The sequence below is a fragment of the Dama dama genome, chromosome X, assembly GCF_033118175.1.
Source record: "Dama dama isolate Ldn47 chromosome X, ASM3311817v1, whole genome shotgun sequence".
Taxonomy (NCBI): domain Eukaryota; kingdom Metazoa; phylum Chordata; class Mammalia; order Artiodactyla; family Cervidae; genus Dama; species Dama dama.
The window spans coordinates 6,608,803-6,631,795 of NC_083714.1; the positions used below are offsets into that span (position 1 = coordinate 6,608,803).

General features: G+C 40.7%; 1 pseudogene; it reads right to left on the minus strand.

Annotated features, from left to right (window-relative positions):
• LOC133052137 (heat shock transcription factor, Y-linked-like) overlaps nucleotides 1–22,993 on the minus strand; it is a 44,250-nt pseudogene that overhangs the window by 20,518 nt on the left and 739 nt on the right.

Below are 22,993 nucleotides of genomic sequence, written 5' to 3' on the forward strand. Positions count from 1 at the left end.
GACTTCATCCAGGTTGGAGGCTCCACAACTGATGATCCTTTCTCCAATTAACAGATCAGATGCACCTTCTGGACATCATGATCCCATGTTCACAGCATAGACAGGAGTTCGTTAAGAGCATAGACTCAAGTCTTGTCGGAGCTCTCCCACCTACAGACGGGCGAACTTGAATTCTGAAGGTCCAGACCCCAGCGCATCTCATCCACAGCCACTTTGGCCAGTCCGGAATGCCACCTGGACTGTTATTGCACCCATATAGTAAAGAAATGTCCTTTTCCCACAGGTATGTTCAGTGATAACCTTTGGTCATTTGAGCCTATTTGTTGCTTAGCTTGGAAACTTGACAGCCATCATTAACTGACTACAATGTATACCGATGTTGCCAGTCATCAGAACCAAGAGTGCAGGCAGCCCACCTCCAGCAGAGGTGCTTGACAAGGGGTTCCCGCCATGCTCCTTTACCCCAGTGGCCAGCTGGTAATTTGGAAGATGCTGGGCTACTTGAAAGCAGCCTTTGCCTTGCTCACATCTGCATGCCCAGCATTCAGCCCATGTCTGGCACTTAGCAGGCATCACAGAAAGACTTCCTGCCCACAGTGGACGGGTCAGTTCCCGGGGCCCATTGGGTGGTCTGACATATTCAGATGAGGCGGTTTGGACACTGGTTTCAGAGGACATACCAGGCTGCTCCCAGTGAATCACCAGAAATCTGACCCTACAGGGGTTCTAGGAAGAGGAGCTAAAGTGCAAGACTGCAGTGTCCTCTTGTGTCTGGGGCTTTGCTGGGGCTTGGTGCACTCAGGTCTGCAGAGGAGATTTTTGTGGGAAGCCATCAGCGATGAGATCAGTTTCCTCAGTGCACAAGAGGTGACAAACACACTGTCACGGGCACCTGGACTTCGCGGGCATGGATGAAAGACAGACTCTGGTCCTGGCTCTGCCCTACGGGCCACACGCCTGTGGGTGAAGGGACTGGGTGTCTGGGTGTCTTCGTCTGTCACACCGGTAGGGGCTTTGCTGGTGGGAAGGGAGAGGGTGACCAACAGACTTTTAGAGTAGCATCCAGGTTCTGAATCCACACATTTTGGTCAGCGGGAGCCTCCAGAGTCTGTAGCTTCCCTGAGGTCAGGGGCCTCGCCTGGGCACCAAGGAGAACAAAACGTGACTATGTGTGAGCGCACAACCACGTGAATGAGTGCTGGTGAGGGGGCGGAGAGAGGGGGCCCTCCTGCCCTGTGGGTGGGAATGGAAGTTGGTGCAGCCCCCGTGGAGAACAGTCTGGAGGTTCCTCAGCAAACTGAAAACAGAGTTACCACATGGATCCAGCAACCCCACTCCTGGTGTTTACCCAGAAAAAGCTTTACTTTGAAAAGATACACCCCTGTGTTCAGAGCAGCACTATTTACAACAATCTAGACATGGAAACAACCTAAGTGTCCATCCACAGATGAATGCTTAAGATGTTTTATATATACATATATACATATATACATATACATATATATATAGTAGTGAAATATCACTGACCCATAAAGATAATGAAATAATGCCACTTGCAGCAGCATGGATGGTCCCAGGGATTGTCCTACTAAGTGAAGTAAGTCAGAAAGATAAAGGTACACATCATATGATATCACATATGCAGAATCTAAAATACAACCCAAATGAACCTATGTACAAAACAGAGACAGACTCAGAGAACAGACTTGCAGTCGCCAAGAGAGAGAGGGTGGGGGAAGAAATGGCTGAGAGGTCGGGATGAACAGATGCAAACTATTATATACAGAACGGATAAACAACAAGGTCCTTCTGTTATAGCACAGGGAACTATATGAAACATTGTGCAATAAGCCATAAAGAATATGAAAACTAATATATATGAGTGTAGCTGAATCACTGTTCACTGAATAGCAGAAAGTAACACAACATTGTAAATCAACTATATTTCAATAAAAAAAAAAAAATCACATGACTGGCTTTCCAAACTGGCACAGAGAATTTTGGAGTTGATGAGAAATCAGAACCAATCTAGGTCAAGAATTTCTCTCTCTGTCTCTCTATTTTTGTCTAAGAAACGACCGGCTTGAGGTGAAACAAAAGATTACTTTTAACTTTTTGGAGCACCTCAAAGCTTCTGCTGGGACTGTGAAGCTGGATGTTGGCTTAACTAATGGGCTAGACAAGCATGAAGGTGCTCCCTGAGGGCTTTGGACGTTGGCATGGCTGTGGTCACTTGTCCAAGAACTAATGGTGGTGAAACTGCACTTCACGGGCTGCAGGAGATGCTGCTTAAATATAAACACAACCCAGAAAACAAGCCGTTTCACAGATGTGGAGACAGAGGCTCAGAAAGGCTGGATGCCCGAGCTGTGAGGCATGGTGCTGGAGCTGTCCTCACGCATGTGGTCCTGTTCTTAAGCTGTGACCACAAGAACAGCCCAGGGGAAAGGGGGCATGTCCAGGTCCACCCTCACACACTCACCCCTGGCTGTTCTTTCCCTGAGTCATGCACCTGCTGAGGCCACCTCGTAACTGGCTCCCTGCTACACTAAGAGTGGGCTTTCCATTTCTCAGCAGTGGAACCCTGTTTAAAATAGAAGGTAACACTGAACTCCAATGAGTCAAATAGCCAATAGCTGTAGTTTGTTAGTATAAACTCACTTTCTAAATTTACAGTGTAGTTTATAACTTCCCAATAATAAAGTCAGTCTATAAAAAAACCTAGACTCTAAATGAATGAGAGAGTAGAGTTAAAGGAGTTTTATTTCAGTCTCAACACCATTCCTCTATTTTCATTTGCACAGTTGGAGACTCTGTAAACACCACCCGCAGTCACATCGCTGCAGCTGGATCAAGGTTTCTCGCAGTGGCTTGGCCACCTCAGACCTGGCTCCATTCACATGAGACTTTCTCACTAGATACATGTGGTTACACACCAGAAACCCGCTTGGTATTTACCTTACACTGTTTATAACACCATTACACGTTCTGTTAACTGAGTTATGTGTGCATGCATGCTAACTTGCTTCAGTTGTGTCCAGCTCTTTGTGACCCCAGAGACTGCAGCCCACCAGGCTCCTCTGAACATGGGATTCTCCAGGAAAGAATATTGGAGTGGGTTTCCATATCCTCGAACAGGTGATCTTCCTGACTCAGGGATCAACCCGGGTCTCCTGTGGCTCCTGCATGCAGGCAATTTTTTTTACTGCGGAGCCACCAGGGAAGCCCATTAAGTGAGTTATGTGAGAAATGAAGGCCAGTGCAAACATTAACCTACAAGCTGAATTCTAAATTCCTGAGCAGAGACTGTGAGGGTCCAGAAACCCGGCCCTTCCCTGTCCTGCCTGGTGGCACCCCCAGCTTATATGCTGTCTCCCCACCTTGTATTTGCACGAACCTGTGAGTCTCTTTAATGCTTCTGATTCTTGGTTAGACTCTTCCCTTTGTTCAGAATGTTGTGCTTTTTCTCATGGCAAGCTTTTTCCTCAAGAAGCCAGTCAACAAATGTTCATTTAGTCAAGGCTATGGTTTTTCCAGTAGTCATGTATGCATGTGAGAGTTGGACTATAAAGAAAGCTGAGCACCGAAGAATTGATGCTTTTGAACTGTGATGTTGGAGAAGACTCTTGAGAGTCCTTTGGACTGCAAGGGGATCCAACCAGTCCATCCTAAAAGAAATCAGTCCTGAATATTCATTGGAAGGATTGATGTAGAAGCTGAAAGTCCAATACTTCGGCCACCTGATGCAAAGAACTGACTCATTTGAGAAGACCCTGATGCTGGGAAAGATTCAAGGTGGGAGGAGAAGGGGACAACAGAGGACGAGATGGTTGGATGGCATCACCGACTCAATGGACATGAGTTTGAATCAATTCTGCGAGTTGGTGAAGGGCAGGGAGGCCTGGTGTGTTGCAGTCCATGGGGTTGCAAAGAGTCGGACATGACTGAATGACTGAACTGAACTGTCCTCTTTGGTTCCCTTCTCCTCCTGTACTAAATCTTTCTCAGCCAAGGGTCTTCCACAGTGATTTGGCTCTTGGCCTCAGATGGGCCAAACTATTGGCTCTTCAATTTCAGCATCAATCCCTCTGCAAAGAGTCCCAGTTGATTTCTTTCTTTCTTTCTTTTTTTCAATTTCTTTCATGATTGAGTTGTTTGTTATCTTTGCTGTCCACAGGACTCTCAAGACTCTTCTCAAGCCTTGATGATTTGGCACTCAGTTCTTGTGGCCCATCTCTCAGCTCCATACATGACTCCTAGAAAAACCATAGCTTTGACTATTTGGATATTTATCAGTGATGACTCTGCTTTTTAACATGTGTCCTCATTGGTCTTAGCTTTTCATCCAAGAAGCAAGTGTCTTTCACTTTCATGGCTTCAGTCATTGCCCACAGTGATGTTGGAGGTCAAGAAAATTAAATCTGTCACCGATTCCATTGTATCACCATCGATATGACTTGAAATGTGGGGCCAAATGCCATGACCTTATTTCTTGAATATTGAGTTTTAATCCAGCTTTTTCACTCTCTTCTTTAACCTTCATCAAGAAACTCTTTACCCGAAACTAACCCAACACTGTGAACCAACTACAGTCTAATATAAAATAAAAAATACATTAAAAATGAAAAGAGAAACTCTTTATTTCCTATTGCCTTTATGCCATCTTGGTTGTGCCATCTGTAGAACTAAGGTTACTTCGTATTTCTTACAGAAATTTTGTTTCCAGCTTGAGATTCATCCAGCAAGTTACTTTCCATGATGTACTCTGCACAGAAGTTAAATAAGCTGGGTGACAATATATAGTGTTGATGCATGTCTTTTCTAATTTTGAACCAGTTCACTTTTCCATGTTTGAATATAATTGTTATGTCTTGATCTGAATACTCGTTTCACAGGAGACAGGTACAGTGGACTGGTATTCCTGTATCTTTAAGAATTTTCCACAATTTGTCGTGAACCACACTTTCCAAGTCATTAGCAGCAGCAATGAAGCAGATGTAGATGATTTTAATGATTTCCCTTGCTTTTTCTATAATCGAGACACCAGCTAAGTTTTACCAAGTACACAAGCCTTTTTTTTTCTGTTTTGTTTTCTTTTGGTTGGTTGGTTGTTTCTCTGTGTTTTTCAAGTAATCACCTACTAAATGGTGGTTTCCTGAGCAATTGCCATCTATCTCTACAACAATTAAATTATGCCCATGCTAGTCTTTGACATTGATTTCCCAGTGGAAACAGTTAAGTTTTGTGAGCAGAAATGAGGGAGCTGAACTGTCAGGACAGTTATGCAAATAGCTAGATACTTTCAGGAACTGTCCTTTGGGGCCAGATTTTTATATCATCTCTAAACTGGAAAAAAACTATATCCTTTCATGCTGTGGACAATTCCTCACTAGCAGAAATTTTGGGGGGAAAATGTGCTTAACTGCATGTTGGAAGTCAAAGAATTACCAGTTATGTGTGTATGCATGTAACCTACCATCAAACATATTAATTCATGTCAACTTAAGTTTGCTGTTTTACTGCCATTCAGTAAGGGATTACAGAACTTGCCTGGAAGAAAAATCAGAAGTTCCAAGATGCCAGAATGGTAGGAGTACGTTGAGTGCATCTCTTTCCATGAATGCACCACAAATAATACTTCTATAGAGGCAAAAGTTCAGCAAGAGCATCAGCTGAATACAAGGAGAAAACCTTGGTCAACAGAGAGGCCTGTGTGGCTATTAGACATAATTGGGAAGAACTGAGTTAAGATGGGAAAATGAGGACAAGAGGAAACAGGGCCAAATGTGTGCCATGGGGTGGGAGATGGAGAATCAGGGAAGAGATTTAGGATCCAGGCAAGCCAACTCACTAAAGATAAATTACTTTGGACTGAAAGGAAGCCAGGTGAAGAGGCGGATGAAACATAGTTAGTATACAGTGAGAATCACACTGAGAATGTGTGGTATGCCCCTACATGTCCCTAACTGCAGTGCAGGTCAACCAGTGTGCATGGGGCCTGGAAGCTGGAATATGGGATTTAGAGAATCATCCTGGGAGAGAACTGCAGTTGACTATGTGGAGATGTCCTGATGGAGCAGGGAGGAGGACATGTGTTGCAAGGAATGCCTTTCAAGGAATCCCAAACTACCAAAGAAGCGGGACCTTAGTGCTGAGTCAGACACAGCATGTGGAGACACCATTGTATCCCCCTTGTTCCCACATTCTCAGACTTACTAGCAGGGATAGAGAAAGACTAGCCAGAACTACCACTCACACTCATGCCTCCAGAGGCTAGAAAAGGATCCCATTATGCCCATGGCTGCTGGCTCCTCTGCACAACTGGTACCACCAGGAATCCTGCTGTCCAAGTAGATGTACCACCTCCGCCTGTGCTCACCAAGGCAGATACAAGTGTTCCATAAGAGTCTTGGGAAGGCTCCTTTAGTGACCACATATAGAGGTAGTGATAAAATTACATCCGAGACCCAGGGGCAGGGTCACTATGGAAGAGGATCGAAAAATTTCCCACCAGCTGAACAAGCTACAGATTAAACCACATGATCAACTACACAGACTCTTTATCTATGGAATATATATAAGGACAGTTGGAGTTCCCACAATAGAAAATGCCCAGGCTCTGGCTGCTCTAAAAACACATAGTGCTTAAACCAGATTAGAGTCTGGGCTATCCCTATAGCATAGCCAGTGTCCAGATCTTCCCAACATAGGAGAGCTTCCTGGAGACGAGAAGCTTCGCTGTGGTTTATCTTGAGGACCAGTAGTACACTGAGAGCTGAGGCCCTAGGTAGCATTTATTTTTTATTTAATTTTTTCATTAGTTGGAGGCTAATTACTTCACAACATTTCAGTGGGTTTTGTCATACATTGATATGAATCAGCCATGGATTTACACGTCTTCCCCATCCCAATCCCCGCTCCCACCTCCCTCTCCACCCGATTCCTCTCGAAACATCCCACCCTCGCCTTCTCCCAGAGAGTTCAAAAGTCTGTTCTGTATTTCTGTGTCTCTTTTTCTGTTTTGCATATAGGGTTATCGTTACCATCTTTCTAAATTCCATATATATGTGTTAGTAGGTAGCATTTATTATAATTAAAATGTTTTGATTTGTTCTGTTGTTGAATCGCTGTTTTTCTCAGTTGTAGTATTTCTTGTTATTATTCTTATTTATTTTGTCTTTAAGATGGTTTAAATCATATTTTTACTTTTGCATATATATTTCTTTTTTTTTTTTACTTTTGCATATATATTTCTAAACTTACCTTGTTTTCCTACTTTCTTGGCCTTTTTGTTGATGCTTTTCTCTTTTTTTAAGTAAATATATATTTCTACATTAACTGATTTCATATAGTTCTGTGAAGAGGCTCTTATCATTTTTGTCAGATTGGTCTTCTTTATCTTTCAGTTGGCACTCTGTTCTGTTGATTTTTTTTGTCTTTTGATTTATTTGATTAGTTCTCTTGTTGATTATGTCTTCTTCACTATTGTAATTATTGTTTGTGTTATTTTTCTTGATTTTGCTTTCTTACCAATTGTCTGTTTTCCTTTTTTTTCCCTCTCTCTCTCTAGTCTCTTACTCTGGGATCTTGTTTCTTTGACCAGAAGTTGGGCCTGATCTTCTAGGGTGTCAGCACTGAGTCCAGGATCATGGACCACCAGCGAATTCCTGGCTCCAGTGAATATTATTTGATGAGAATCCTCATGAATGTTTGAACCTGAATCTAAGACCCAATTCTTCCCAATTGCCTGCACTACCCAGAGTGGATGCCTCCCACCACACAACAAGCATGACAGAAACACAAACCGAATCATTAGCAGATAGGCTGCCTAAAGTCAGACTAAACCCGTACACACCTGCAAAAGATACCAACTGACATGGTTCTGCCATTATAGAGAAAAGCCTCAGATGTGGCCACAGTAACTTAACTTCCATTCCCTACCCTTCCAAGGCCACACAAGACACTGAACCAGAATTATCCACTTGGGGTACAGACCGGAAGTAAGAACTACAGGCCTGCACCCTGGGAAGAAAAGACGATTAACATAGTAAGGTAAAGAAATGTGAAACCAGAGAAATACTTTGCAGGCAAAGGAAAAAGATAAAAACCCACAGTTCAGTTCAGTTCAGTCACTCAGTAGTGTGACTGAACTGGACTCTTTGTGACCCCATGGACTGCAGCACATCAGGCCTCCCTGTCCATAAGCAACTCCCGGAGTTTACTCAAACTCATGTCCATTGAGTCGCTGATGCCATCCAACCATCTAAACCTCTGTCATCCCCTTCTCCTCTCGGTCACGGTGGAGAATTCAGACAAAATGTGGTCCACTGGAGAAGGGAATGGCAAACCACTTCAGTATTCCTGCCTTGAGAACCGCATGAACAGTATGAAAAGACAAAAATATAGGACACTGAAAGATGAACTCCCCATGTTGGTAGGTGTCCAAAATGCTACTGGAGATCAGTGGTGAAAAAACTCCAGAAAGAATGAAGAGAGAGAGAGCCAAAGCAAAAACAACACCCAGCTGTGGATGTGACTGGTAATGGAAGCATGGTCTGATGCTATACAGGGCAATATTGCATAGGAACCTGGAATATTGGGTTCATGAATCAATGCAAATTGGAAGTAGTCAAACAGGGGATGGCAAAAGTGACCATTGACATTTTAGGAATCAGCGAACTAAAATGGACTGGAATGGGTGAATTTAACTCAGATTGCCATTATATTCACTACTGTGGGCAAGAATCCCTTAGAAGAAATGGAGTAGCCATCATAGTCAACAAAAGAGTCTGAAATGCAGTACTTGTATACTATCACAAAAACAACAAAATGATCTCTGTTCGTTTCCAAGGCAAACCATTCAATATCATGATGATCCAAGTCTACACCCAGACCAACAATGCTGAAGAAGCTGAAGCTGAACGCTTCTATGAAGACCTACAAGACATTCTAGAATTAACACCCAGAAAAGATGTCCTTTTCATTATAGGGTATGGGAATACAAAAGAAGGAAGTCAAAAAACACCTAGAGTAACAGGCAAATTTGGCCTTGGAGTACAGAATAAAGCAGGGCAAAGGCCAATAGAGTTTTGACAAGAGAATTCACTGGTCATAGCAAACACCCTCTTCCAACTACACAAGAGAAGACTCTACACATGGACATCACCAGATGGTCAACACTGAAAGTAGATAGATTATAATTTTTGCAGCCAATGATGGAGAAGCTCTATACAGTCAGCAAAAAAAAAAAAAAAAAAAGACTGGGAGTGGACCGTGGCTCAGATCATGAACTCCTTACTGCCAAATTCAGACTTAAATTGAACAAAGTAGGGAAAACCACAAGACAATTCACGTATCAGTTCAGTTCAGTTCAGTCACTCAGTTATGTCCAATTCTTTGTGACCCCATGAATGCCAGCACGCCAGGCCTCCCTGTCCATTATCAACTCCCGGAGTCTACCCAAACTCATGTCCATTGAGTCAGTGATGCCATCCAACCATTCATCCTCTGTTGTCCACTTCTTCTGCTGCCCTCAATCTTTCCCAGGATCAGGATCTATTCAAATGAGTCAGCTCTTTGAATCAGGTGGCCAAATTATTGGAGTTTTAGCTACAACGTCAGTCCTTCCAAAGAACACCCAGGATTGATCTCCTTTAGGAAGGACTGGTTGGATCTTCTTGCAGCCCAAGGGACTCTCAAGAGTCTTCACCAATACCACAGTTCAAAAGCATAAATTTTTCAGCACTCAGCTTTCTTTATATTCCAACTCTCACATCCATACAAGACTACTGGAGAAACCATAGCCTTGACTAGACGGACCTTTATTGGCAAAGTAATGTCTCTGGTTTTTAATATGCTGTCTTGGTTGGTCATAACTTTCCTTCCAAGGAGTAAACGTCTTTCAATTTCATGGCTGCAATCACCATCTGTAGTGATTTTGGAGCCCAAAATAACAGAGTCTGCCACTGCTTCCACTTTTTCCCCATCTATTTGCCATAAAGTGATGGGACCAGATGTCATGATCTTAGTTTTGTGAATGTCACGCTTTAAGCCAACTTTTTTTCACTCTCCTTTTTCACTTTCATCAAGAGGCTTGTCAGTTCTTCTTCAATTTCTGCCATAAGGGTTGTGTCTTCTGCATATCTGAGGTTATTGATATTTCTCCCAGCACTCTTGACTCCAGCTTGTGCTTCTTCCAGCCCAGAGTTTCACATGATGTACTCTGCATATAAGTTAAATAAGCAGGGTGACAACATACAGCCTTGATGAACTTCTTTTCCTATCTGGAACCAGTCTGTTGTTCCATGTCCAGTTCTAACTGGTGCTTCCTGATCTGAATACTGGTTTCTAAAGAGGCAGATCAGGTGGTCTGGTACTCCCATCTCTTTCAGATTTTTCCACAGTTTACTGTGATCCACACAGTCAAAGCCTTTGGCATAGTCAATAAAGCAGAAACAGATGTTTTTCTGGAACTCTCTTGCTTTTTTGATGATCCAGCAGATGTTGGCAATTTGGTCTCTGGTTCCTCTGCCTTTTCTAAATCCAGCTTAAACATCTGGAAGGTCACGGTTCATGTATTGCTGAAGCCTGGCTTGGAGAATTTTGAGCATTACTTTAATAGTGTGTGAGACGAGTGCAATTGTGCAGTAGTCTGAGCATTCTTCGGCATTACCTTTTTTTGGGATTGGAATGAAAACTGACCATTTCCAGTCCTGTGGCCACTGCTGAGTTTTCCAAATTTGCTGACATATTGAGTGAAACACTTTCACAGCATCATCTTTTAGGATTTGAAATAGCTCAACTGGAGTGCCATCACCTCCACTAGCTTTGCTCATAGTGATGCTTACTAAGGCCTACTTGACTTCACATTCCAGGATGTCTGGCTCTAGGTGAGTGATCACACCGTCGTGATTATCTGGGTCATGAAGATCTTTTTTGTACAGTTCTTCTGTGTATACTTGCCATATCTTCTTAATATCTTCTGCTTCTGTCAGATCCATACCATTTTTGTCCTTTATTGAGCCCATCTTTGCATGAAATGTTCCCTTGGTATCTCTAGTTTTCTTGAAGAGATCTCTAGTCTTTCCCATTCTATTTTTTCCTTCTATTTCTTTGCATTGCTCACTGAGGGAGTCTTTCATATCTCTCCTTGCTATTCTTTGGAACTCTGCATTCAAATGGGTATATCTTTCCTTTTTTCCTTTGCTTTTCACTTCTCTTCTTTTCAGTTATTTGTCAGGCCTCCTCAGACAGCCATTTTTTTTTTTTTTTTTTTTCATTTCTTTTTCTTGGGGATGGTCTTGATCCCTGTCTCTGGTTCAATGTCATGAACCTCCATCCATAGTTCATCAGGCACTCTTTCTAACAGATCTGGTCCCTTGAATCTATTTCTCAATTTCACTGTATAATCAAAAGGGGTTTGATTTAGGTCATACCTGAATGGTTTACTGGTTTTCCCCACTTGCTTTAATTTAAATCTGAATTTGGCAATAAGGAGTTCATGATCTGAGCCACAGTCAGCTCCTGGTCTTGGTTTTGCTGACTGTATAGAGCTTCTCCGTCTTTGGCTGCAAAGAATGTAATCAGTCTGATTTCGGTGTTGGCAATCTGGTGATGTCCATGTGTAGAGTCTTCTCTTGTATTGTTGGAAGAGGGTGTTTACTATGACCAGTGCATTCTCTTGGCAGAACTTTATTGGCCTTTTCTCTGCTTTATTCTGTACTCCAAGGCCAAATTTGCCTGTTACTCCAGGTGTTTCTTGACTTCTTACTTTTGCATTTCAGTCCCCTATAATGAAAAGGATATCTTTGGGGTGTTAGTTCTAAAAGGTCTTGTAGGTCTTCATTGAACTGTTCAACTTCATCTTCTTCAGTGTTACTGGTCAGGGCATAGACTTGGATCATCATGATACTGAATGGTTTGCCTTGGAAATGAACAGAGATCATTCTGTCATTTTTGAGATTGCATCCAAGTTCTGCATGTTGGACTCTTTTGTTGACTGTGATGGCTACTCGGTTTCTTTTAAGGGATTCCTGCCCACAGGAGTAGATATAATGGTAATCTGAGTTAAATTCACCCATTCCAGTCCATCTTAGTTTGCTGATTCCTAGAATGTTGATGTTCACTTTTGCCATCTCCTGTTTGACCACTTCCAATTTGCCTTGATTCGTGGACCTAACATTCCAGGTTCTTATGCAATATTGTTCTTTACAGCATTGGACCTTGCTTCCATCACTAGTCGCATCCACAGCAGGGTGTTGGTTTTGCTTTGGCTCCATGCCTTCATTCTTTCTGGAGTTATTTCTCCACTGACCTCCCGTAGCATATTGGACACCTACCGACCTGGGGAGTTCCTCTTTCAGTGTCCTATCTTTTTGCCTTTTCATACTGTTCATGGGGTTCTCAAGGCAAGAATGCTGAAGTGGTTTGCCATTCCCTTCTCCAGTGGACCACATGCTGTCAGACCTCTCCACCATGACCCGACCATCTTGGGTGGCCCCACACGGCATGGCTTAGTTTCACTGAGTTAGACAAGGCTGTGGTCCATGTGATCAGATTGGCTAGTTTTCTCTGATTGTGGCTTCAGTCTGTCTGCTCTCTGATGCCCTCTCTCAGTGCTTACCATCTTACTTGGGTTTCTCTCACCTTGGATGTGGGCTATCTCTTCACAGCCTCTACGATGAAGTGCAGCTGCTTCTCCTTACCTTGGATGTGGGGTATCTCCTCCCGTCTGCTGCTCCTGTCCTTGGATGTAGGTTATCTCCCCGTGGCCAACATTCCTGACCTTGGACGTGGTGTAGCTCCTCTCAGTCGCTGCTCCTCACCTTGGACATGGGGTAACCTTGGGTCCTGACCTTGGAGGTGGGGTCACTCCTTTCGGCTGTCCCTGCGTGTGCGCCACTCCTGTGCTGCACAGCCACCACACTTGCATGCACAGATATTGGTGTATAATTTTCCTTTTCTGTGTTATCTTTAACTTTGACATCAGGGTGATGCTGTACTCATAGGATGAGTTTGCAGGTTTTCCTACCACTGTAGTATTTTGGAAGAGTTTTAGAAATTCTTGTGTTAACATTTCTCTTAATGGTTCATAAAACTTACCTGTGAGGCCATCTGGACCTTGAATTTTGTTAACCGGAAAATTTTTCATCACAGTTTCAATATTAGTGTTTGTAATGCTGTGTTCATACTTTCTCTTTCCTCTTAGTTGGGTTTCCAAGAATTTGTCTGTGGCTTCCAGATTCTACAATTTATTGGCTTAAAGATGTTCGTTGTAGTCTCTTATGATCCTTTGATATTTCTGTGGCATCACTTATAACATCTCCTTTCTCATGTCTAACTTTATTGATTTGAATGTTCTCCCTGTTTTGTTGATGAGTCTGGCTCATGACTTTCTTTATGCTCTCCTAGAGCCCCCTTTTAGTATTATTGATCTTTGCTATTGTTTTCATGTTTTTTTTTTTTTTTTCTGTTCTATTCTCTATGATTTTTTTTTCCCCAAAACTAACTTTGGGTTTTGTATGTTTTTTCTCTTTCTCTAATTGCTTTAGTTGTAAGGTTAGGTTGATTATTTGAGACATTCCTTTGTTATAATCTTTACTCTTACTGTTTTTCCCTGTTTCATAGGTTTTATGCAATCACAGTTTGTCTTTTGTTTGTATGAATATATAAACATATATATTTATATATATATATATATTTTTTTTTTTTCTTCTCTCCGATTTCTTCATTGATTTCTTGGCCACATCGAGGTGTATACATGAGCCTCAATGTATTCGTGCTTTTTACTTTTTTGTTTGTTATTTTTGTTTTTTGTTTGTTTGTTTTTGTTTTGCTCCCCCCATAACTGACATGTAAATCATAACACTGTGGTAAAAAAAAATGCTTGATTCAATTTTGATTGTCTTAAATTTACCAAGGCTTGATTTGTGATCCAGTTTGTGATTATCTTGGGCGTATTTCATTTGCTCTTGGGAAAAAACGACATTCTTCTGGTTTTGGATGAAATCTACTTAAGTATCAATTAAATTGTCAGGTCTGTTGTGTTATTTAAAGCTTGTGTTTCTTTTAATACTTCATTTTTAAATTGGAAGATAATTATTTTCCAATGTTGTTCTGGTTTCTGCTGTATACAAGCATAGATCAGCCTACAGTATACATATGTCAGTTACTGTGCAGTTAATCATTTATTGTTGTTGTTTCATTGTTCCACACCCTTCTTAAATATTTCTTGCATGATCTCCATTTATTTTCTGAGACATTTGATCATCTTTACTATCATTACTCTCAATTCTTTTTCAGTGACACTTCCTATTTCCTCTTTAATTGTGTCTTGTGTTTTTTTTTTTTTTTTTACCTTGTTTCTTTGCCTGCAACATACTCTACTGTCTTTACATTTGTTTATCTTACTATGTTAATGGTCTTTTCTTCCCAGGGTGCAGGGTTGTAGTTCTTGCTTCCATTCTGTGCCCTGAGTGGATAAGTTTTGTCCAGTGGTTGTGTGTCCTTGGAGGTATAGGGCCTGGCAACTATATTATTGTGGCCACAGCTGGAGAAGCTGGAGGCTTCTCTCTCTCGTGGCAGGACCATGTCAGTGGTGTCTCTTGCAGGTATGTACAGGTTTAGTCTGACTTCAGGCAGCCCATCTGAGGATGATTTGGCTTGTGTTTCTGTCTTGCTTTTTGCATGGTGTGTGGCATCAGTTCTGGATAGTATAGGCTTTTGGGCGGAATTGGTTCTTAGTTTCAGATGGAGGCCTTCATAGGGACTCTCACCAACTAATATTCACTGGAGCCAGGAATTCTCTGGTGGTATATGATCCTCGATACAGCACTGAAACCCTAGATGATCAGGCCCAACTTCAGGTCAGAGAACCATGATCACATAGGACGAGATTAGACAGATGAGTAAAAGAAACAGAATAATGGTAAGAAACCAAAATCAAACAACAAGTAAAATAACAAAAGCAATAATCACAATAGGGAAGAACACAGAATCAACAATAGAACTAAGCAAATAACTTGCAAGACATAAAACAACACCAGAGCAGAGTGCCACCCGAAGAATAAAGAAAACAAATCTAACAAAAATGACAAGAGCTTTCCCACAGAACAACAGAAAATCACAGTTAATATAGAAACATATAGCTATTAAAACAAAAATGACGAGAAACAACATCAACAAAAGGCACAGATAGCAGGAAAACAAATACACAATATATACATACAAAAAATAAATATATGATTTAAACGATCTTAGAACACCGCATAAGCAAGAATGATAAGAAAGCCTACAACTGACAAAAAGAGTGAACCGACCACACAACATAGTGAAACATCATAAATATAATGGATGTTACCTAGGGTCCCTGCTGTCAGTGTTCTGGTCTCAACATGAGCCACAGCACAGTTGCAAATCTCCAGAAAGCTCTCCCAAATGTGGGGAGAACTGAACTCTGGATTTGAAGTAGGGACAGGTCAGACTCTAATCTGGGATAACTCCTGTTTGTTCTTAGAGTTGCCAGAGCCTGGACATTTTCATTCATTGGAAATCTATTGTCCTTTTATGTATCCCATAGACAAAAAGTCTGCACAACTGATTGTGTGGATTTAATCTGCAGCTTGCTCAGCTGGTGGGAAAGTTTTCAATCCTTTTTGTTAGTTTCCCTGACCCTGGGTCTCAGATGTAGTTTTATGAAAACCTCTCCATATGGTCACCAGAGGAGCCTACCCCAAGACTCCTGTGGAACACGTGGGTCTGCCTTGCTGAACATTGGCGGAAGTGGTACAGCTTCTTGGACTGTAGGAGCCCTGGTGGTGTCAGTTTTGCAGAGGAGCCAGCAGCCATGGGCAGAAAAGTTATGGCCCTAATGAGAGCGTTTTCTAGCCTGTGGTGGCAGCAGCATGAGTGGTAGTCTGGCTAGTCTTTCTCTGTTGCCTGATAGTAGGTCTTAGCATGTGGGAAGAGGGGGGGTTCAAAGGTGTCACCACCTCCTCCGTGTGACTGAGCCCTAAGGTCCTGCTTCTTAGTCAGTTTGGGATTTCTCGAAAGGCATTCCTTCTACACACTTTGTTGTCCCAGATCCATCATTCCATCTCCACATAGTTATAAGAAGTTCCCTCCCAGGTTGGCTTTCTAACACCAAGTTTCATCTTCCAGGCCCTATGCACACTGGTTGACCTGCATTGCAGTTTCTGGCCCACAGAAACTTCTGGACCACACCACACATTCTCTGTTTGATTCTCACTCTATACAAGCTCTATTTCATCAGCTTCTTCACTTTGCTCCCCTTTAATAGAAAGTAATTTAAGGTATAGTGAGATGACTTGCCTGAATCCTCAAACTATTCCGTGCTTCTTGATTTCCCAGCACAAGACACAGGTTTGATCCTTTCCCTCTCGTCCTCCTTCTACCATCTTCCCTCAATTCTTCCCAGTTATGTCTAGATTCCATGTAGTCCTCTCTGTTGAGCAAGATCTTCTGCTAATATTAATCTGATGCTCTGGGGAAACTGTTGTCTTTATAGAAGCTTTATTTGTCATGCCTCCATGGAGAGAGTTGCACTCAAAGTCCTCTCAGTTTTCTTTTTTTATTTTTATTAGTTGGAGGCTAAAATGGGAACTTCTGATTTTCTTTCTAGGCAAGCTCTGTAATTCCTTTCTGCATGCCAGTAAAACAACAAACTTTAGTTGACATGAATTAATCTGTTTGATTGGAGGTTACACACATACACACATAACTGGCACATCTTTGACTTTGAACATGCAGACAAGCACATTTATTTTTCCTGAAATTTCTGCTAATGAGGAATTGTCATCAGCTTGAAGAAACGTAGTTCTTTTCCAGATAAGAGATGATACAGGAATTGGGCTCAAAAGTCAGTTCCTGAAAATATATAGCTATTTGTCAAACTGTCCTGACATTTTCCCAGAGCACAGATTCCTTATTTCTGCTCTGGAGACTTAACTGCTTTAAGTGGGTGTCAAAGGTCAGAGACTGTCATGGGCATAATTTAATTCCTGTATAAGAAGATGGCAAGTGCCCAGGAATGTAACAGTTGGTAAATGATATCTTGAAAGAGAGAGAGAGAGAGAGAAAATAATACAAAAAAAAAAAAAAAAAAGGAATGTGTAGGTAGTCATTTTATCTTAATAGGTAAACCTTAATTGGTGTTTGGATCATAGAAAAAGCAAGGGGATTCCATAAAGTCATCTACATCTGCTTTATTGTCTCTGCTAACAGCTTAGACTGTGTGTGAAAGTGAGGTCATTCAGCCGTGTCTGACTCTTTGTGACCCCATGGACCGTAACCTGCCATTTCTTTCTCCAGGGGATCTTCCATACCCTGGGAATCTGGGTCTCCCGCCTTGCAGGCAGATGCGTTACCATCTGAGCCACCAGGGAAGCCTTTAGACTGTGTGGATCACAACAAATTGTGGAAAATTCTTAAAGAGATAAGAGTACCAGACCATCATACCTGTTTCCTGGGAAACGTGCATATAGGTCAGGACACAACAGTTGGAATTGGACAAGGAACAATGAACTGGTTCAAAATTGGAAGGAAATACATCAATGCTATATACTGTCACTCAGCTTATTTGACTTCTGTGCAGAATATATCATGAAAAGTAACTTGCTGAAAGAATCTAAAGCTGGAAATAAAATTACTGTGTGAGAAATATGAATAACCTTAATTATAAGATGACACCACACAAATGGCTGGAAAACACTAGGAACTAAAGAGCCTTCTGATGAAGGTGAAAGGGGAGAGCGGAAAAGCTGGATTAAAACTCAGTACAAAAACAAACAAACAAACAAACAAAATAAGATCATGGAATTTTGTCCATTATTTTGAGATATATCGATGGGATACAATTGAATAAGTGACAGGTTTTACTTTCTTGACCTCCAATATCACTGCTGGAAGTGACTGTAGCCATGAAACTAAATGCCTTTTGAGAACTTTCCAGAGAACTCCTGTGGAGTCATGTGGTATCCTGAGATGGAAACCTTAGCCCACATGCCCCTTGGATCAACAACCTGTCTCTAAGTGTCTGCTAGAGCTGCCCATCTTCTGATGTGGTAACAAGCATGGTATGTGATCTTAGAAATGGGGTGAGAGGTAAACAAACTTATAGCTCCTCAGTCAAACTCTGTAATCCAGTGAGCAGCATCTCTGACTTGTGCATCCTAGTCGCCTTTAGGAATGCTTACAAGGGGCTACATTATTACTGAGCATGGAAGCTGGTAGGCAGCTGGACCCATTTTGACTTTGCCACTTGCCTTCTCTGTGAATAGACCATTCCTCTTTTCTTAATGTCATAGTTTTTATCTTCGGGTGAAGGTTGAAGATTGGGAAGTGAGTGAATGCATGTGAAAGCCCCATAAAACTGATGACAGGGAGTACACAGTTTTCCTCTTTGAATCAGATCTCAAGACTTTTGGCTTTATAGATTTGCACTATCAGTGCATCTCAAATATTCATAACATTTTTGTTTGATGGTTGCCACACAGAGTTGAAGCCCAGAAGTCCTGTATAGTCAGCATCTTAGCAGTGTGGTGGGGCTTGGACATCTAAGGTATTAGGTAAGAAGAATGTGGGCCATGTTATATGTTATTCCTTCTATTTTTAAGTGTCTGTCTGATACACTTGGGAAGGGGGAAGGCAACTCCCACCGTGTGGGAACAGAATTCCAGATTTCATCCTTAGTGTCATTTGATTCCTAAGAGTGTTCCTCGTTATTGGTGAGTGTGCAGCCTCCATGCTCCCCATTAATTCTTCACAGTACATTGCTGGCTAAGAAGGAAGGTGGTATCCTCTTACAGGAAGGACTTGGTTGAAACCCCAGGCATCTACTAAGCCTTCTCTGGTACTGCCATATTAGAAGGTGGGTGTTTTGCTATTGCCAGACATAATAGACATCTAAGGTCCCACTTAACTTTTGCTGGGCTGATTGGGAGAGTACCATAGTTTTCAACTATGTTTGGATGGAGTAGCTTGGTTATTATCGAAATGCTTTCAACCTTTGAAACTCACCCGTTTGTCTTGCACTTTGAAAAGAGAAAGTAGACTTTTGAATGGGCATTTTAATTTGTGCCTCTTGTATTTTTGAATTAACCATCTCTTCAGCTGAAATCTCTAACATAAAAGTCAAAAAGAAAACCCAGGCATACACTCACAAACACGTTCTTACTCTGATGGACACACACAAGCACAGTCACCATCTTACCTGCTCAAAACACAATTAACAAAAGGAAAAGAAAACCCAAGGACTCACTGAAGGACACCTATGAACTGCACAGAAGTTCTCTGTAACTTGCTTGTAGGCTTAATGTTGGAAGTTATTTTGTAGTTGAATGATTTCACTCTAGTGACATTTTAAATCAGAATGTTTTAAAAGATATAACTTTGTTCTGTTTTCCAGGGGATCTTAGAATATTTTGTATGTAAGACTATTCTGTGATTTGCTAAAATGAAAATAATGTTGTAGGGTAACAATATTGAAGACATAGTGACCTCTTTAGGCCCTGCAGTTACACATTTCTTGTTACACTTCAAGCATCCGATTCCATCCTCTGACCTTCTCCTGTCAATTTTTCTACTTTTTGCTCCAATCTTCTGCATTTACCTCACTTAAATTTTCAATTTCACTTTTACTATTTTAGGCACCAATTATAAAATAAATTAAAAAATTAAAGAAAAACAAACTGAATTCATGTACAATGTTTACCTAATGTACTGAGCTATATTCTCTATAAGCTTTTGAGAATTAAAGGTACGGATATGTTAAAGCCATACGGGAATTGACCACCAAGGTAATGTATCATGCAACCAGGCTTCCCTTGTTAGGGCAATTGAGGTACAATTTAATAACATGTTTTCAGGAGGAAACAAAAACAGTAGTTTTTAAACATGGTATATTGCATGTCTTATCCATGCCTTTTCCAAGTGATCACAGAGGACTAAGTGGATTAGTCCTGTTCTTTTTTGAGAAGGACCTGCCACTCAAAGCAGAGCATGAAAAGAAGTTAAAAGGGAGTGAGAAGGAATAATCAGTGTATGGTAATGAAATAGAAGATGTAATTACATTTAAGGTGATATTTCTCAAAGCATGCAAATTTGACTACATAGTAAGATGCCTGAAATCTAAAACAAGGCCACTGAACTTTGTGCTTGAAGTGATAACTAAGGACAGCAATTTCAATAACTCTTGCACTTGCTGTAAAATGCTTACCTCTCTAAAGCATGGTATTCTCACCTACATTTAATGAAAGTTTTCAGTGAAAGAAAGAGTGTGCTGTGTGGACAACTCCCTTATCTACACAAATATTCCACAGATTTCACTGTGCATTAGCTGCAAGAATGAGAATGGTGAACTTAACTTTGTGTTGTCCTATGTGGATTACCATAATAAAACAGGGACATGACTTGATGTTGCCACCGCTGCCTAAAGGAATGGCCACAAATTTGAGATTGCCAAGATTTCTAGGTAGTATTCACAACAATCTGGATAGTTTAACAAGCAGACACTCTGCTCAGAGTAGTTCATTGTGAAATATATTAAGGATCAGCCATTGATTTTGATCCCTGCTTACTCCATGACTTTTCTAGATGATTAAATTGAATGATTCCTTTTTTAAAAATACATATCTCTATAACTACTACTGAAATTTAGGGAACTGGGGTCTGAAACAACATGCTTAGAATGGGTTCTTATAGACTGTAAACTTCATTAGAGTAGCAATCATTTTATAATTTGAATTACCACATGTGACATTCATGTAAATATAATAAATATTTATCAACTTGGAAAAAATTCTCAGTAAATAGGAAAGGTCAATTATGATGATAGTGCAGGTTATGGGATGTTGTTGAGTAATGTTTATAGCATTTGATTGGTTATTACATTTCTTTAATGATAATTCACTAAGTACTTAAAATGTGTCATTTTCAGGCTCTAAGTTTTAGGTGATGTGAAAGATACATGAAGAAAAGAGGGTAGATCAAAAACACATCAAAGACCTGATATCTGTGCTTACCTTGATAGGAGGGCAAACAGAGGTTCCTTCCAACCCTAAGAAAGAGTTGAGGCAAAGTTGTGAGGTGGGGCTTAGCATGACTGAAAGTAGTTTGAGTGATTGTAGCTCCAGAAGCACAGTGTAACAGAAAGATAATGAAACAACTAAGGAAACAGATATCATGTCTTCAAAGAATTTGTTGACCATGCTCAGGTGCTGCAATCACCACAAGGAATTTATTCTGTCTCTGTGGGAACAGATAAACAGCATCTAAATATGCATAAGGAAATATAGCATGGAATCTTGGTCGGAGGGAAAAAAGGCATGCCCTAAGGAGAGCAGAGCAAAAATGACCCTATATAATATGACTTGTAAAATACCTATCTTGTGCTGACCATGGGCCAATCATTGACTATGTCATGTTATCTTTGGTATCCCAGTGATGGTGTGATGGTGATCATGATTTTGAGTAGGCTACAACATCTATATTTTCAGTGTGAAATGAATTTCTATAATGAAGACAATCTGTTTAACTATCCAATAACTCTATCCAATAACTCATATAATGTGATGTAACTTAGAATGCTCTAAGGTATGTTCTGTGTATTTGCATTTTTTTAATTTTACTTGTATCTCTTCCTCCTTGTATCTCTTCCATACCATCCTGATTTAGACACCCATTCATTTCAGCAGGGATGATTTCAGAAATCACTTTTACATCCATTACCTCTTTTCCTCTTGTTATCATTTTCTTGCTTACAAACAATTGATTAGGGTTCATTTACCTAGGATGCATAAAGAATGTTTCCTTGAACTAAAGAGTTTATAAAACAATGCAGTAAAATAGCCAGACATTGAAATAAGGCTTCATTTTACTCTTGTTTCAAAATAGAAAATGAAACTATGAAGATGAACATGTAACTTTATTGTTCAAATATGAGAATGGTAGGAATTTGTTGACGTCTCCCACCGTAAATTTTAATCTTCATTATGCTGCATAATGACATGTACTTGATCGATCAGTTTTAATTAGGATGGTTTTCATATAATGAAGATTCTTGGTGAGTTGACCTTGAAAGAAAGGAGGCAGATGTATCACGGATCCTTGGCACTGGGGACCATGAGTTGCCTCTCTGTTGCAGGTTAGGAAAAGGACTGTCATGGGCTGACATATCGCTGTACCTAACTGGAAATTTAGAAGACTCCACCATCAGTCCAAAATAACTGCTCTGTAATGGAGATATGATGTAGTTCTGAGAAGTAGAAGTACTTGTAGTAACAAAGTTCTCAATGCGGCCATTTGCTTGAGTGTAGCTGCTATGTGAGTGCCAATTTAAAATGCTCAACTGATTTAAAACAGCAGGTGGATCTATCACAATCTGTTCTGTTTGTCTAACTGATATTGATGATGGGGAAGGAAAATCACATGGAGATAGAGCACCTGTATTAGTGACTGTCTGCCTGGTATAAGGCTTTCGTATGAAAGGCACACTTAAACTTGTCGAGGCTGAAAATGCACTCTCCCCACTGATTTCAGGAAGAAAATTAGAGCTACGATCATCTATGTTGCCCCTTACTTTAACATGCTTCTTCTTGTAATCTCGAACTAAAGAAGATATTGGAGAGACATTTTTAAATCCCAACTCTTCTTTTCATTCTTACTAAAAGTTGGGGATAGCCCCTTTTGAAATTTGGATTATGATAGATCTGTAACTAAAATCAAAGGAGAAAATTATTTAGTTTCTTTATAAACCAAGGTAAAACTGACAAGCAAAGCTAAACTATAAAAATGTATTCTTTTAGTGATACGAATTAAATAGCATCAAATAAAACACCTTCATTAGTAGTTTTAACACCTTACATGTTAGAAAACAATTATGATATTCAAGTAAAAATATGTTGTAAACATATACAGTAAATCCCAAGTAAAAATATGTTGTAATCATATATAGTAAATCCCACTTTAATTAGCTTCA